This window comes from Pan troglodytes, chromosome 8, assembly GCF_028858775.2.
Source record: "Pan troglodytes isolate AG18354 chromosome 8, NHGRI_mPanTro3-v2.0_pri, whole genome shotgun sequence".
Lineage (NCBI taxonomy): Eukaryota > Metazoa > Chordata > Mammalia > Primates > Hominidae > Pan > Pan troglodytes.
Genome location: NC_072406.2, coordinates 70,170,946 through 70,189,572, shown reverse-complemented (window position 1 = coordinate 70,189,572; position 18,627 = coordinate 70,170,946).

Below are 18,627 nucleotides of genomic sequence, written 5' to 3'. Positions count from 1 at the left end.
ATTATTGGATTTGGGTATTAGAGAATGATTTGGAATGATTAGAGGTATGATCGGACAACAGGATGCTTGAAATCAGTATCATGGAAGGGGTTGAAGTTATTAGTAATGACAAGCTCTATGCTGAGCTTTCCAATTAGAGTGACAAAAATTGGTTATAGTTTTACCACAGTGATTAATCTGCTGAGCCCCTCAAACAGCTAGATAAACCTGAAATGGCCAGAACCCTCAGGTCCAAGAGCAGCCTTCTCCTATTCCTATTCCTCTGATGTGCCATGCAATCACCTTCTTTGCATGCATGACATGAAAATGGTTGGAATGCACTGGTCTAATATGTGACTATATGAATGAGTAGCCAAGATAATGGGAAGATAGGAGATGGTATTGGAAAAATAATTCCTATGAATTTACAATACCTTTTCTATGCCATTTTAAAATCCATTCCTATGGTTGTGCAAATGATGAGGAATTATGTCAGGAGCAATGTTGAGAAAGTAACTCAGAAGCAGGAGTGAAAATTTTCAAGGACCTCTCGGAAACAAGTCAGGGATCTTACTGTGACTTTAACATGTAGAAGTAGTAATGGTGTAGCCTCATGACATGAGATTCTAAAAGCTTTTTTTTTTTCTAGTGGCAGAATGCTTTGGATATGTTAATGAAGATAAAATTATATGTTCTGTAAGGGCTGAAGGGATCTTTAGGAGTCAACCAATCTTGTAACAAGAAAGAATGTTGGAATAAGAAGTTGTGGCTTGACCTTTTGTTCTAAAAGGCACTTTGGAGAGGGACAGAAATAATGTTAGAAAAAGGGATGTGTGGAGCCAATGGGGTTAGAATTCAGTGGTAAGGGATACTTGGAGAATCTTGGAATTTCTATGGTGACAGAAACATTATTTAATTATCACTGAGGCTTTTAAGGTGATAATTTAAGATGGATGATGGAGGTGTGTCTGTGGATAGTGAGACGAGCGAAATGGTGAGACTTTTTGCCAGAACACTTGGCAAACTTTCACCTCCCTCCCTGAACATAAGCTATTCTGGGTCTCTTTTCTCATTTTGACTTTGCTGTTCCAGGACGTGTCCCCTAGTTTAGTTCAGTGTCTTGTGCCGGTTTTCAGCATCCTATTTCACTCATAAAAATGTCTTCAATTATAAAGAACTTTCTTTTTTTTATTGATAGAAAAGCAAGTTTGAGTACATGAGAAACAGTAGATATGAATGTCTAGGTCTTTTGCTGAGTTGGAGAAGAGTGAGTACTAAATTAGGAAGAAAATCAAGGCATCTCTTACTGTCATGGTAAGCTTGAGACAGATCTCCACTAGAAGGCATGCTACATCGCGGGGGAGGCAGGGGGTATGGATATTTATCTACTTGGTTCTTTCGGTGCTTAATACTCAATGTCTAGACAGGTGCTTGAGATATAATGTAGGCTCTCTCTTTATATTTGTTGAATGAGTAAGTGAATAAATGAATAAATTTAAAAATGAATAAAATAATAATAGGTTACCAAACGAAGATATCAAATAGAGTCTGGAGAGTCACAGAGACTAGAGCTCAGGGAAGAGAGGTCAGTACCAGAGATATAAACACATGTTCATTCAAGAAAAGTATGAAAAGTATGATGATGGATAATATACTTTGGATATCTGTCCCCACCCAAATCTCATGTTGAATTGTAATCCCCAGTGCCAGAGGTGAGGCCTGGTGGGAGGTGTTTGGGTCATGGGGGTGGATCCCTCATGGCTTGGTGTTGTCTCTGCGATAGTGAGTTCTCATGACATCTGGTCATTTAAAAGTGTGTGGCACCTCCTCTCCAGTCACTGTCTCTCTTGTTCCTGCTTTTGCCATGTGAATAGCCTGCTTCCCCTTCACCTTCTGCCATGACTGTAAGCTTCTTGAGGCTTCCCCAGAAGCTGAGCAGATGCTAGCACCATGTTTCCTGTACAGCCTGCAGAACGATGAGCCAATTAAACTTCTTTCCTTTATAAATTACCCAGGCTCAGGTATTTCTTTATAGCAATGCAAGAATGTAGATGGTGATGATGACAATGACAAACCATTACACAGAGATATTGTTAACATTTTTTTACATAAGTTTTCTATGCAAATACTAGAAAAAATAAAATTGCACTGTATATACAGTTTGTAATTTGCTATTTTCTGTTAATATTTTATGGCTTTCACTGTCACCACATATTCATTTACACTATTTGAACTGATGGCATGTTGTGTTTTTGAATAAAATGTGTGTTCTTCCATAGTATATTTATTAAATATTTATATCAAATTCCAAATTCTGTTAGATTTTTTATTATGCTTTCTCCTAGCAAACTCTGTGAATATTTTAAATGATTACCTTAGAAGAAATTTTCTAAAAGTGCAAATAATGAGTCAAAAACAATTGAAGTTGCGCTTAATAAAAGCTTAATGGGCACTGCCACATTCCAATCCAAAAAGATAAATTCCCAGTAATGATGTATAACAGCGCTTTCTTCTGCAGCAGCAGACGTTACCTTTCTCTTTTTTTTTTTTTTTTTGAGATGGAGTCTCGCTCTGTCGCTCAGGCTGGAGTGCAGTGGCGCGATCTTGGCTCACTGCATGTCCGCCTCCCAGGTTCACTCCATTCTCCTGCCTCAGCCTCCTGAGTAGCTGGGACTACAGGCGCCTGCCACCATGACCGGCTAATTTTTTGTATATTTAGTAGAGACGGGGTTTCACCGTGTTAGCCAGGATGGTCTCGATCTCCTGACCTCATGATCTTCCCACCTCGGCCTCCCAAAGTGCTGGGATTACAGGCGTGAGCCCCCGCACCTGGCCTACCTTTTTCTTTGCTTTGCTATCTTTTCCTTTTCTGACAGGTCTCTATTGCTTTGAAAACTTTCAAATAATGTAACTTTATATGAGGACACTTTGGGGAAAAAGTCAGTTTTTTACTAAGAGCAGAGAAATAGTTTTACCACTATGTGCATCTGTAACATTTTAAGGAAAACAAGTGGGTGTTTTAGTCACTTGGGGCTGATGCAGTAAAATCCATAGACTGAGTGGCTTAAACAACAAAAATTTATTTCTCACAGTTCTGTAGGCTGGAAGCTTGAGATCATGGTGCCTCATGGTTGGGTTCTTGGTGAGGACCCTCTTTCTCATTCACAGATGGCCATCTTCTTCTCATTTTGTCCTCACATGGCTGAGAGCAGAGAGAGAGGTGCAAGCTGTCTTATTACTCTACTTATATGGGTGCTAATCTCATACTTGAGGATTATACCCCAATTGTTTAATTTACCCTCCAAAGGCCCCAGCTCCTAATACCATCACATTGAGGATTAGGATGTCAACATATGAATTTGGTGAAGATACACTATTCAATATGTAGCAGTGGGGATACGTTCTCTTAGAAACATGAATTTGATCATTCCCAAATACCTGATTTTAAATTATTTAAGCCAAAGAAACTCTGTCAGTACATTCAATGTCACATTAATTGAATAACAGCAGCTATTTTATTTTCTGTGAAGTAAGACTGATTAAAAAATCTCTCCTTTATCCTTTGAGATCTATGGATGACATAAAAATATAGAGAGGTACTAACATAAAATAGGAAAATATTTAAGTAAATCTAAGTTGGAAAAGTTTTAGAAAAATGGTTTGCATATATGTTCTTTAGAAATATTTACAAACTTTCACTTATATATCCTCATATATTTTCTTTTACATCTCACTTAGTATTTAAATAAGAAATGTTTTCTCTGAAGCTAGTAATAAAACCAAGTCAATGTCTCAGCATAAGGTTTATATCCTCTTTTTATTTTATGAATCTCTCCGTGTTGAGACAAACACCTACCTGTGGTTCTCAAGAGCGACAATCTCATTTTTCAAACAGGCGAACACTGTAAGTGATAATCCCATGACTGGAGAGGATGTGAAAGGCAATAAACTCTTTCTGCTTCATAAACAGTGAGATGAAACCTTTACTGCTGAAATCTCTACTGCTGAGTGACAGGTTCCACCACTCTGGGAACCTGTTTGTTGTGCAAACAACAAAGCAAGATTGTCAGACCAAAGATGTGAAGATTTTTCTTACTCTTTTAAAAAAATTTGCTTTAAAGGCAAAATTAAAGAAATTTACATGAAGAAATAGAAACAGCAAGCAATGGAGGCTGTAATTGTATAGAGGAACGGGGTGAGATGTATCTTCAATCAGGATATCAGAGGCAAGAATTGAGATCTATGCCAACAGAAACAGAAAGGTGAATGGGTTACTCAAAACATTATGACTGGGAGCATTTTCTGAGGCTTAGAGGAAAAAATCAGACACAAGAAAGGAGGAATGAGCATATATTGTATATATACCAAAACATAGTATCAAACTGCATATTTAAGACATCCCTTGGATAACTTTTCACTTTGAAAAGCAATACTAAAGAAAAAATAGAGGGAAGATTTTAGGAATTCCCTGCCATTCTACCACCCAAACACTTTCCCATTTTGATGTGTATCTTTCTTCAATGGTTTTAAATGTGCAGGTTTTTAAAAACCTTTTTTTGGCCGGGCGTGGTGGCTCACGCCTGTAATCCCAGCACTTTGGGAGGCCGAGGCGGGCAGATCACAAGGTCAGGAGATCCAGACCATCCTGGCTAACACGGTGAAAACCCGTCTCTACTAAATATACAAAAAATTAGCCGGGTGTGGTGGCAGGTGCCTGTAGTCCCAGCTACTCGGGAGGCTGAGGCAGGAGAATGGTGTGAACCTGGGAGGTGGAGCTTGCAGTGAGCCAAGATCGCGCCACTGCACTCCAGCCTGGGGGACAGAGCAAGACTCCACCTCAAAACAAAAACAAAAACAAAAACAAACAAAAAAAAACCTTTTTTAAATTATAAAAGTTATTATAGTAAATCAAACAACCCAGACATTTATATGATACAGAGTTAAAAATCCTTCAGTTTTTTTTTGTTTTGTTTTTTTGGTTTTTTTTTTTTTAGTTTTCTTGAAGTAAAGCACTGTTAAATTTTATTTGTATTTTTCTAGACATGGTCTATGCACATGATACCAACTATATAATAAAATATATAAATGCCGTATTATATATAGCTTAATCATACTATATATGAGAGATATAAATCTCAACTCTAGAGTTGCAAGCGTAAGACCTCATTACTTCTTTAGTGTTGTAGCTCCCAGTCCTTTCTAAAGAACTATTTTTCCTTTTGACAATTCTAGCACCTTGCCACTTTGGCTCATATTTATTCCATTTCTTTCTCTTTCTCTCAGGTAACAAGGTCTATTTATTTTGTTCTTTCGACAGGCCATGGATAATCTAATTATGCACTTGAATTTCTTGTGGATCACACAAAGATTAATTGTATACCTCTCATGATGTATTGATTCACGCAACATTTGCCATGCAGTTGACCCAGAGAAACACAATTACTGCTGTTACAGTTCATTTAAAAGAGTTTTCAACAGTATATGATGTTATCATCTTAGAATTGATGATCTTTTGGGGGATAGACCATATATATATATACACACACACACATACATATATATATATATACACACACATATATATACATATACATACACACACACATACTCTGTTGCCAGAACCTAACAAAACTAAAAAATATATCATACTCAATATGGTTTCCTATAAAATACTTCTACTTTTTTCAGATGAGAAGAAAACATTATCTTTAATTCTTAAGGTTAGCAGTTTTACAGTTAGAAAATGAAGAATCTGTTTCTTTATGTCACTGAGTTTTGTTGACTTCCTGTAAGGACATAATATAGTATGGACTATGCAAATAGGGAATGTTAAATGATTTTTCCCATCATAGTTTATTTTGGGTTAAAATTTCTCCTTTTGTTGTAGGCTCATTCTAAAATAATTTACACATACATACAAACATAAATATGAAAAGATGGACCTTTGACAATAATGTCTCATGTTTTATGTACATTTATGTACATTTTTATCAATATGTTATTTATGACACAGTGACAGGCTTCTAGTTTCAATTATCATGTTTTGAGGTGACAAAACATCGATTCCTATTCTTCAATGAGTAGTATAATTGTGAATTATCAAATGAAGTTACATATCTTTTATATAAAAGTCTGAAGCTACTAGTTACTGTGTCTTTTATTTTTATACATTTATCTTTCTCCATGGATGTTACCTGGTAATAAAGTTAATATTATTAACATTCTTTTCTTCTTTTTTCATAGTAAATAAAAATTTTTGTTAAGGATTTAAATGACACACATATTTTGGAAACATATACCATGCTTGTCTGTTATAATCACTTAAAAATAACCATTAGAACATGTCAACGAACTCCTCAAACTTGTTAGTTAACATGGGACTTTCTCTTCTCTACAATTTTTTTTAAAACAATATTTCAAATGTTTTAAAGTCGAATTGACTTGATTATATACTCTATTTTCATTTGTTTGTTTTGAGTCACAATCTCATTCTGTCGCCCAGGCTGGAGTACAGTGGTGCGATCTTGGCTTACTGCAACCTCGGCCTCCCAGGTTCAAGGGATTTCCCTGCCTCAGCCTCCCGAGTAGCTGGGACTACAGGCCTGCACCACCATACCCGGCTGATTTTTGTATTTTTTTAGTAAAGACAGGGTTTCACCATGTTGGACAAGCTGGTCTGGAACTCTTGACCTTGTGATCTGCCCTTGTCGGCCTCCCAAAGTGCTGGGATTGCAAGCGTGAGCCACCGCGCCCAGCCTACTGTATATATTTTTTTTTAAAGCTCCTAGTTGTTATTTGTTTCTAAGGACCAGGAGAGCAAGAACTGCCATCCGCTTCCTGTGTATATTCTGAAGCAAGGGCTGGTTACACAAATAGAGCAGCCGACAAGAAACATGAGTATAGCAGCCAGATTAATTCCTTTGACACAGACATGCTTGGTTTGCATTTTGAAAGATGGGACTACTGTAAAGAAATGTGTGCATTGCCATTTAAAAAATACTCTTGGTTTTATTTTTCACTTTTTCATAGACATGGGCAAAAGAAATATTTCTTTTACTTTCCTGTTAACATTGCTATTAAAATAAGAATTATCATGCAAATGTACATATTTAACCTATCCCCCAAAAGACCATCAATTCTAAGATGATAACATCATACACTGTTGAAAACTCTTTTTTTTTTTTTTTTTTTTTTTTTTGAGATGGAGTCTCTCTCTCTTGCCCAGGCTACAGTGCAGTGGCGCGATCTTGGCTCACTGCAAGCTCTGCCTCCCGAGTTCACACCATTCTCCTGCCTCAGCCTCCTGAGTAGCTAGGACTACAGGCGCCCACCACCACGCCTGGCTAATTTTTTTTTTTTTTTTTTTTTTTTTTTGATTTTTAGTAGAGGCGGGGTTTCACCGTGTTAGCCAGGGTGGTCTGGATCTCCTGACCTCGTGGTCCGCCCACCTCGGCATCCCAAAGTGCTGGGATTACAGGCGTGAGCCACTGTGCCCAGCCAAAAACTCTTTTAAATAAACTGTAACAGCAGTAATTGTGTTTCTCTGGGTCTACTGCATGGAAATTTTCATATAACTTTTGATTCACCCGAAACTTAACTACTAGTAGTCTGTTGTTGACAAGAGGCCTTACTGAACACATAGTCAAATAACACATATTTTGTATGTTTTATGTATCATGTAAGGGATATATATATGTTATATATAGTATATATTAACACATATATTTACAAAATATATTAACACATATTTTGTATGTTATATGTATTACATAAGGGATCTTCAAAAAGTTCATGAAAAATTTGTATATTATGAAAAAGCTAAGGATAGATTTCAAACCTTTTTTGCACCAAAAGAAACTCATGCTATCTTGTAACATGTCTGAACAGGATCTAGTTTGAGGCACTGAAGATAAGACCTCAGTTTGAGAAGAGACTCTGTCAGAGCAAGAACAAATTTGTGGTGAAGCTCGTGTGGGAGAATGATGAAAATGCTGATGCTTTATAAAAAAGTTGATGGGGACAATGCCCCAAAGAAATTAGCACTTTAGAAATGTATAATTTGTGTTAAGAAAGAAGATGTTGAAGATAAAATCCACAGTTTACAAGATACAGCAGACCATCCACGTTAATTAGTGAGGAAAAAATTAATCTTGTTCATGCCCTAATTGAGGTGCACTGACAATTTATAACAGAACAATAGCCAGCACCACAGACATCTCAATTGGTTCAGCTTACACAATTCCGACTGAAAAATTAAAGCTGAGCAAAATTTGCACCTGACTGATGCCAAAAATGTGCCTAGATCAGCTGCAGGCAACAGTAGAGCTTTCAATGGAAATTTTAAACAGGTGGGATTGAGATCCTGAAACATTTTTTCAAAGAATTGTAACAGGAAATGAAACATGGCTTTACCAGTATGATCTTGAAGATGAAGCACAATCAAAACAATGGCTACCAAGGGGTAGAAGTGATCCTGTCAAAGCACAGGCAAACCAGTCAAGAGCAAAATTGTGGCAACAGTTTTTGGGAGGACGCTCAGAGCATTTTGTTTGGTGACTTTCTGGAGGGCCAAAGAACATCTGCTTATTATGAGAATGTTTTCAGAAAGCCAAAGCTTTAGCAGAAAAGCCTAGAAAAGCTTTACCAGAGAGTGTTTTTTCACAATAACAATGCTCCTATTCATTCCTTTCATCAAACAAGGGCAATTTTGTTACAGTGTTTATGGAAAATCATTAGGTATCCACCTTACAGTCCTGAATTGGCTCGTTTTGACTTCTGTTTCCTAATCTTAAAAAATCTGTAAATGGCACCCATTTTTCTTCAGTTAATTATGTAATAAAGACTGCATAGATGTGGTTAAAATCCAAAGATTCTTAGTTCTTTAGGGATGAACTAAATGACTGGAATTATTGCTTTAAAAAGTATCTTGAACTTGGAGAAGCTTATGTTGAAAAGTTTATGTTTTTTAGTTTTATCTTTTATCCATGTTTCCATGAGCTTTTTGAAGTCCCTGTATACTGTATTCTTACAATAAAGTAAGCTAGAGTAAAGAAAATGTTAAGAAAATCATAAGGAAGTGAAATTACATTTATGGTACTGTGCAATATTGATTCTGTATGTTTACTTTGTCTGTTTACAAGGTGAATCATTTGTCTGAAATGGTGGGTCTCTGCAGCAGTAGACATCGATCTATGGTACATATCAAGCAATTCAACTTTATTTTTTGGTGATGTCATGACTTTTCTCTGCTTCTTGGGAGTACTTCCATCATCACTAATGGCACTTTGTATGGGTCTGATGATGATATTCAAGGTTTAAAGTATTGCCTGAAATATAATGAAAAATACATGAGAACCAACAGAGATCACTATTTACTGCAATACACGATATACTGGAGAGATGAATGGCTCACATGGAGATGATGAGCATCACACAGTGTTTTAAGTAGATACTTGCAACACTTGAGCTCACCACAATAGCAAGAGGAGATAGCTATTCAATTATTACAGTAGTAAGGTATATACAGTATTATAGTTAATTTAATGCAGTTATGATTTAATTCTACATCTTTGTGTTTGTTTACATTTCTCACAATTGCAAATGGCATCATGTATGGTCTGTGAATGTTGTGTACATAAGTTTTGATACATTTCAACTATTCACAATACATTTGTTTATGTTCTATGGTAGTAAATGATAAAACAGACCAATATCTATATATATTTTATGCATTCATAACATATCTAACTTTTTATTTTTTTAATATATTTCTAGGCTATACAGTTCACTTGTAACTTTTGAAAAATTGTTGCAAATCTCCAAAAATTTTTCCAATATATTTATTGGAAAAAAACCTATCTATAAGTGGACCTGTGAAGTTCAAACCTGTGTTGTTCAAGTGTCAACTGCATATTGATTTAATTGGTTTCAGTGCAGTAAGACTTTGAAATGGCCTTGAGATAATTTGTAATTGTTTATAACTTTGCATGTAGTTTCTTAACTTAAATACCTCAGCTATACATAATGTTAGTATTTTTTTTTCAGATTTATTTATTTATTTATTTATTTATTTATTTTCCATCTCTTTTTTTTTTTTATACTTTAAGTTTTAGGGTACATGTGCATATTGTGCAGGTTAGTTACATATGTATACATGTGCCATGCTGGTACGCTGCACCCACTAACTCGTCATCTAGCATTAGGTATATCTCCCAATGCTATCCCTCCCCCCTCCCCCCTCCCCACCACAGTCCCCAGAGTGTGATATTCCCCTTCCTGTGTCCATGTGATCTCATTGTTCAATTCCCACCTATGAGTGAGAATATGCGGTGTTTGGTTTTTTGTTCTTGCGATAGTTTACTGAGAATGATGGTTTCCAGTTTCATCCATGTCCCTACAAAGGACATGAACTCATCATTTTTTATGGGTGCATAGTATTCCATGGTGTATATTTGCCACATTTTCTTAATCCAGTCTATCATTGTTGGACATTTGGGTTGGTTCCAAGTCTTTGCTATTGTGAATAATGCCGCAATAAACATACGTGTGCATGTGTCTTTATAGCAGCATGATTTATAGTCATTTGGGTATATACCCAGTAATGGGATGGCTGGGTCAAATGGTATTTCTAGCTCTAGATCCCTGAGGAATCGCCACACTGACTTCCACAATGGTTGAACTAGTTTACAGTCCCACCAACAGTGTAAAAGTGTTCCTATTTCTCCACATCTTCTCCAGCACCTGTTGTTTCCTGACTTTTTAATGATTGCCATTCTAACTGGTGTGAGATGATATCTCATAGTGGTTTTGATTTGCATTTCTCTGATGGCCAGTGATGATGAGCATTTTTTCATGTGTTTTTTGGCTGCATAAATGTCTTCTTTTGAGAAGTGTCTGTTCATGTCCTTCGCCCACTTTTTGATGGGGTTGTTTGTTTTTTTCTTGTAAATTTGTTTGAGTTCACTGTAGATTCTGGATATTAGCCCTTTGTCAGATGAGTAGGTTGCGAAAATTTTCTCCCATGTTGTAGGTTGCCTGTTCACTCTGATGGTAGTTTCTTTTGCTGTGCAGAAGCTCTGTAGTTTAATTAGATCCCATTTGTCAATTTTGGCTTTGGTTGCCATTGCTTTTGGTGTTTTGGACATGAAGTCCTTGCCCACGCCTATGTCCTGAATGGTAATGCCTATGTTTTCTTCTAGGGTTTTTATGGTTTTAGGTCTAACGTTTAAATCTTTAATCCATCTTGAATTGATTTTTGTATAAGGTGTAAGGAAGGGATCCAGTTTCAGCTTTCTACATATGGCTAGCCAGTTTTCCCAGCACCATTTATTAAATAGGGAATCCTTTCCCCATTGCTTGTTTTTCTCAGGTTTGTCAAAGATCAGATAGTTGTAGGTAAGTGGCTTTATTTCTGAGGGCTCTGTTCTGTTCCATTGATCTATATCTCTGTTTTGGTACCAGTACCATGCTGTTTTGGTTACTGTAGCCTTGTAGTATAGTTTGAAGTCAGGTAGTGTGATGCCTCCAGCTTTGTTCTTTTGGCTTAGGATTGACTTGGCGATGCGGGCTCTTTTTTGGTTCCATATGAACTTTAAAGTAGTTTTTTCCAATTCTGTGAAGAAAGTCATTGGTAGCTTGATGGGGATGGCATTGAATCTATAAATTACCTTGGGCAGTATGGCCATTTTCACGATATTGATTCTTCCTACCCATGAGCATGGAATGTTCTTCCATTTGTTTGTATCCTCTTTTATTTCCTTGAGCAGTGGTTTGTAGTTCTCCTTGAAGAGGTCCTTCACATCCCTTGTAAGTTGGATTCCTAGGTATTTTATTCTCTTTGAAGCAATTGTGAATGGGAGTTCACTCATGATTTGGCTCTCTGTTTGTCTGTTGTTGGTGTATAGGAATGCTTGTGATTTTTGTACATTGATTTTGTATCCTGAGACTTTGCTGAAGTTGCTTATCAGCTTAAGGAGATTTTGGGCTGAGACGATGGGGTTTTCTAGATAAACAATCATGTCGTCTGCAAACAGGGACAATTTGACTTCCTCTTTTCCTAATTGAATACCCTTTATTTCCTTCTCCTGCCTGATTGCCCTGGCCAGAACTTCCAACACTATGTTGAATAGGAGCGGTGAGAGAGGGCATCCCTGTCTTGTGCCAGTTTTCAAAGAGAATGCTTCCAGTTTTTGCCCATTCAGTATGATATTGGCTGTGGGTTTGTCATAGATAGCTCTTATTATTTTGAGATACATCCCATCAATACCTAATTTATTGAGAGTTTTTAGCATGAAGGGTTGTTGAATTTTGTCAAAGGCTTTTTCTGCATCTATTGAGATAATCATGTGGTTTTTGTCTTTGGCTCTGTTTATATGCTGGATTACATTTATTGATTTGCATATATTGAACCAGCCTTGCATCCCAGGGATGAAGCCCACTTGATCATGGTGGATAAGCTTTTTGATGTGCTGCTGGATTCGGTTTGCCAGTATTTTATTGAGGATTTTTGCATCAATGTTCATCAAGGATATTGGTCTAAAATTCTCTTTTTTGGTTGTGTCTCTGTCCGGCTTTGGTATCAGAATGATGCTGGCCTCATAAAATGAGTTAGGGAGGATTCCCTCTTTTTCTATTGATTGGAATAGTTTCAGAAGGAATGGTACCAGTTCCTCCTTGTACCTCTGGTAGAATTCGGCTGTGAATCCATCTGGTCCTGGACTCTTTTTGGTTGGTAAACTACTGATTATTGCCACAATTTCAGCTCCTGTTATTGGTCTATTCAGAGATTCAACTTCTTCCTGGTTTAGTCTTGGGAGAGTGTATGTGTCGAGGAATGTATCCATTTCTTCTAGATTTTCTAGTTTATTTGCGTAGAGGTGTTTGTAGTATTCTCTGATGGTAGTTTGTATTTCTGTGGGATCGGTGGTGATATCCCCTTTATCATTTTTTATTGTGTCTATTTGATTCTTCTCTCTTTTTTTCTATTAGTCTTGCTAGCGGTCTATCAATTTTGTTGATCCTTTCAAAAAACCAGCTCCTGGATTCATTGATTTTTTGAAGGGTTTTTTGTGTGTCTATTTCCTTCAGTTCTGCTCGGATTTTAGTTATTTCTTGCCTTCTGCTAGCTTTTGAATGTGTTTGCTCTTGCTTTTCTAGTTCTTTTAATTGTGATGTTAGGGTGTCAATTTTGGATCTTTCCTGCTTTCTCTTGTGGGCATTTAGTGCTATAAATTTCCCTCTACACACTGCTTTGAATGCGTCCCAGAGATTCTGATAGGTTGTGTCTTTGTTCTCGTTGGTTTCAAAGAACATCTTTATTTCTGCCTTCATTTCGTTATGTACCCAGTAGTCATTCAGGAGCAGGTTGTTCAGTTTCCATGTAGTTGAGCGGCTTTGAGTGAGATTCTTAATCCTGAGTTCTAGTTTGATTGCACTGTGGTCTGAGAGATAGTTTGTTATAATTTCTGTTCTTTTACATTTGCTGAGGAGAGCTTTACTTCCAAGTATGTGGTCAATTTTGGAATAGGTGTGGTGTGGTGCTGAAAAAAATGTATATTCTGTTGATTTGGGGTGGAGAGTTCTGTAGATGTCTATTAGGTCCGCTTGGTGCAGAGCTGAGTTCAATTCCTGGGTATCCTTGTTGACTTTCTGTCTCGTTGATCTGTCTAATGTTGACAGTGGGATGTTAAAGTCTCCCATTATTAATGTGTGGGAGTCTAAGTCTCTTTGTAGGTCACTCAGGACTTGCTTTATGAATCTGGGTGCTCCTGTATTGGGTGCATATATATTTAGGATAGTTAGCTCCTCTTGTTGAATTGATCCCTTTACCATTATGTAATGGCCTTCTTTGTCTCTTTTGATCTTTGTTGGTTTAAAGTCTGTTTTATCAGAGACTAGGATTGCAACCCCTGCCTTTTTTTGTTTTCCATTTGCTTGGTAGATCTTCCTCCATCCTTTTATTTTGAGCCTATGTGTGTCTCTGCACGTGAGATGGGTTTCCTGAATACAGCACACTGATGGGTCTTGACTCTTTATCCACCTTGCCAGTCTGTGTCTTTTAATTGGAGAATTTAGTCCATTTACATTTAAAGTTAATATTGTTATGTGGGAATTTGATCCTGTCATTATGATGTTAGCTGGTGATTTTGCTCATTAGTTGATGCAGTTTCTTCCTAGTCTCGATGGTCTTTACATTTTGGCATGATTTTGCAGCGGCTGGTACCGGTTGTTCCTTTCCATGTTTAGCGCTTCCTTCAGGAGCTCTTTTAGGGCAGGCCTGGTGGTGACAAAATCGGTCAGCATTTGCTTGTCTGTAAAGTATTTTATTTCTCCTTCACTTATGAAGCTTAGTTTGGCTGGATATGAAATTCTGGGTTGAAAATTCTTTTCTTTAAGAATGTTGAATATTGGCCCCCACTCTCTTCTGGCTTGTAGGGTTTCTGCCGAGAGATCTGCTGTTAGTCTGATGGGCTTCCCTTTGAGGGTAACCCGACCTTTCTCTCTGGCTGCCCTTAACATTTTTTCCTTCATTTCAACTTTGGTGAATCTGACAATTATGTGTCTTGGAGTTGCTCTTCTCGAGGAGTATCTTTGTGGCGTTCTCTGTATTTCCTGAATCTGAACGTTGGCCTGCCTTGCTAGATTGGGGAAGTTCTCCTGGATAATATCCTGCAGAGTGTTTTCCAACTTGGTTCCATTCTCCGCATCACTTTCAGGTACACCAATCAGACGTAGATTTGGTCTTTTCACATAGTCCCATATTTCTTGGAGGCTTTGCTCATTTCTTTTTATTCTTTTTTCTCTAAACTTCCCTTCTCGCTTCGTTTCATTCATTTCATCTTCCATTGCTGATACCCTTTCTTCCAGTTGATCGCATTGGCTCCTGAGGCTTCTGCATTCTTCACGTAGTTCTCGAGCCTTGGTTTTCAGCTCCATCAGCTCCTTTAAGCACTTCTCTGTATTGGTTATTCTAGTTATACATTCGTCTAAATTTTTTTCAAAGTTTTCAACTTCTTTGCCTTTGGTTTGAATATCCTCCCGTAGCTCAGAGTAATTTGCTCGTCTGAAGCCTTCTTCTCTCAGCTCGTCAAAATCATTCTCCATCCAGCTTTGTTCCGTTGCTGGTGAGGAACTGTGTTCCTTTGGAGGAGGAGAGGCGCTCTGCGTTTTAGAGTTTCCAGTTTTTCTGTTCTGTTTTTTCCCCATCTTTGTGGTTTTATCTACTTTTGGTCTTTGATGATGGTGATGTACAGATGGGTTTTCGGTGTGGACGTCCTTTCTGTTTGTTAGTTTTCCTTCTAACAGACAGGACCCTCAGCTGCAGGTCTGTTGGAATACCCTGCGTGTGAGGTGTCAGTGTGCCCCTGCTGGGGGGTGCCTCCCAGTTAGGCTGCTCAGGGGTCAGGGACCCACTTGAGGAGGCAGTCTGCCCGTTCTCAGATCTCCAGCTGCGTGCTGGGAGAACCACTGCTCTCTTCAAAGCTGTCAGACAGGGACATTTAAGTCTGCAGAGGTTACTGCTGTCTTTTTGTTTGTCTGTGCCCTGCCCCCAGAGGTGGAGCCTACAGAGGCAGGCAGGCCTCCTTGAGCTGTGGTGGGCTCCACCCAGTTCGAGCTTCCCGGCTGCTTTGTTTACCTAAGCAAGCCTGGGCAATGGCGGGCGCCCCTCCCCCAGCCTCGCTGCCGCCTTGCAGTTTGATCTCAGACTGCTGTGCTAGCAATCAGCGAGACTCCGTAGGCGTAGGACCCTCCGAGCCAGGTGTGGGATATAGTCTCGTGGTGCGCCGTTTTTTAAGCCGGTCTGAAAAGCGCAATATTCGGGTGGGAGTGACCCGATTTTCCAGGTGTGTCCGTCACCCCTTTCTTTGACTCGGAAAGGGAACTCCCTGACCCCTTGTGCTTCCCAGGTGAGGCAATGCCTCGCCCTGCTTAGGCTCGCGCACAGTGCACGCACCCACTGGCCTGCGCCCACTGTCTGGCACTCCCTAGTGAGATGAACCCGGTACCTCAGATGGAAATGCAGAAATCACCCGTCTTCTGCGTCGCTCGCGCTGGGAGCTGTAGACCGGAGCTGTTCTTATTCGGCCATCTTCGCTCCTCCCTCCAATGTTAGTATTTTGTTGAAAAAAATGTGTGTAATTCTTATTAAAAGATGACTAACAATAGCATTTCCAGGTGTAATCCACTAGTAAATTGTTCCATTAGCACAGAATTAGAAGCTCAGGGATTGACCACAGATCCACTAATCAAGGAGAATATTGTTTGTTCTATACTTCATTATATTATTATCATTACTGTATAGTTTACATGCAATACAATTCACACATTTAAGTGTACAGTTCAGTGTTTAAATTTCCATCAAGCCAGTTAATATATAGGACATATCCTTGTGCCCAGAATGTTCCCTCGTGTGCTTTTGAGTAAGTGGCTTACATCTCAACTAATCCCAGGCAATCACTGATCTGATTTCTAAAACTATAGATGAATTTTGCCAGTTCTAGAATTTCACATAAACGGAATCCTTGCATAAGCAGTTGAAAAAATAATTCATTCTTCTTTCTCTCTGCACCATGTCTGTGAGATTACCCATGTTGTTACTTTTATTATCAATCTTTGTTTTTATCCAAGTTCTTTCATGATTATCCATGATTATTCTTTTTATTGCTGAGTGGTGCTACACTGTGTGAATATACCAAATTGTATTAATGCACCCCCTTGTTGAAGATATCTGTATTCTTTCCAATTATTGGCTATTATGAATAGGCTGCTATGAACCTCTGAGTAGAAGTCTTTGTTTGAACATGTTTTAATATATTTCAAGTAAATATCTAGAGTGTTTGCTAAGTAATATGCAGAGTAATTTTAACTTTATGATTAATAAACTGTGAAACGATTTCACTTTTATCACTCCCACTAGTAATCCCTGGGAGTTCCAATTGTTCCACGTTTCTACTAACACTTGTTAGTAGTGTCAGTCTTAAACCTCAGCCATTCTGGAGGGTATGAAGCCATATATCATTGTACTTTTGACTTAAACTCCCTGAAGACAAATTATTTTGAAAACTTTTTCATGTGCTTACTTGTAACTTTTATGTTTGTTTATGAAGTATATATTCAAGTATTTCACTCTGCTTTGTTTATTCTCTTATTGAATTTTTAAATATATCCTGATTATAGGCCTTTGTTAAATATGTGTATAGAGGATATTTACTCCCAGTCTATAGCTTGCCTTTCTACTTTCCTAATCATATAGTTAGAAAAAAAGTTTTAATTATGATGGATGTATGAAAATATTGAGTCTTCCAATCTATGAATGTGATAAATCTCTTCACTTATTTAGACCTTTAATTTTCCCATTGATATTTAATACTTTCATGTAGTGTTCTTGAGCATATTTTGGTGAGGTAGGTGTGAAGGAAAATTCTGAGTGAATGTATACCTTGCCACATGTGATACAGATATAAAAATTGATGTGTAAGCTGGGCACAGTGGCTCACACCTGTAATTCCAGCACCTGGGGGGCTGAGGTGAATTGCCTGGGGCTGGGAATTTGAGACCAGCCTGGGTAACATGATGGAACCCCATCTCTACAAAAATACAAAAATTAGGTGGGTGTGGGGTGCATATTGATAGTCCTAGCTACTTGGGAGGCTTAGGTTGGAGGATTGTTTGAGTCCAGGTTGTCAAGCCTGCAGTGAGCCATAATCAGGCCACTGTACTCCAGTCTGGGCAACAGAGCAAGACCCTATCTCAAAAAAAAATTGAGGTTTAAAGCTAAAATCCTTAAGACTTTAACTATATAGATAGTAAAGAAGTTTTTAACAGAATGTGAGAATTGATCCTTAAAAAATTATGTGGGCAAATGAGCCATTCCTCAACCTGAGGTCTTTGTAGCTGAGTGTAATGAAAAGCTGAATAGTAAGCATTTAACAGTGGGCAAAATCTCTAATGCCACTAAGTGTTTTCCAAAAATATTTCTAAGCAGGAAAGTGGCACCAGTATGTGTAAGCAGTGAACAGCTGCTGACTGAGGCTGGGGAAAGAACTTAAGTGCTGATGACAGTGATAGCTTGAGTAGCTTAGACAGGCAAGGTAGACAAGATAAATATCTTTCCCCTTTGAGTTTAATCCAATTAAGAAAGTTAAAGCTTCTTTCCATCTTTCCCATATTATAAAGAGTTACTGCCACTCAACTTGATCCAAGCCAGATTTGGCATGGCTTTTAGCTGGGTTTATCATCTCATATTCTTGGTAGTAACATTATTGGAAGAGATCTCAACTGTATTACAAATGGGATGTGTGACAATTACAGCTGAGATGGATGCTGCTGTTCATGGTATTTGAAATGTTTTTATAGAGTGATTATATAAAGCAATGAACTCCTCTGAGAATCCTTTTATACATTTTGTTCTTACCCACAGAAGTTATTTCCAGGCAGATTTGTACTCCTTTTTTTTTTATTGTTTTCTTTATTTTATTGTTTTTTCTGTCTTGGCACTTTTAGCTATTTATGTGCATTCAGAAGCAGAGTTAGTGCTAAAGGACAGATGAAAGATCAGTTTATTTTGTGTAAATATCCATTATAAATAGAAAAACATGGCTCAAAAATAAACTGGATTAAGGTATACTTTAAAAGCACTCAAATTGTTTA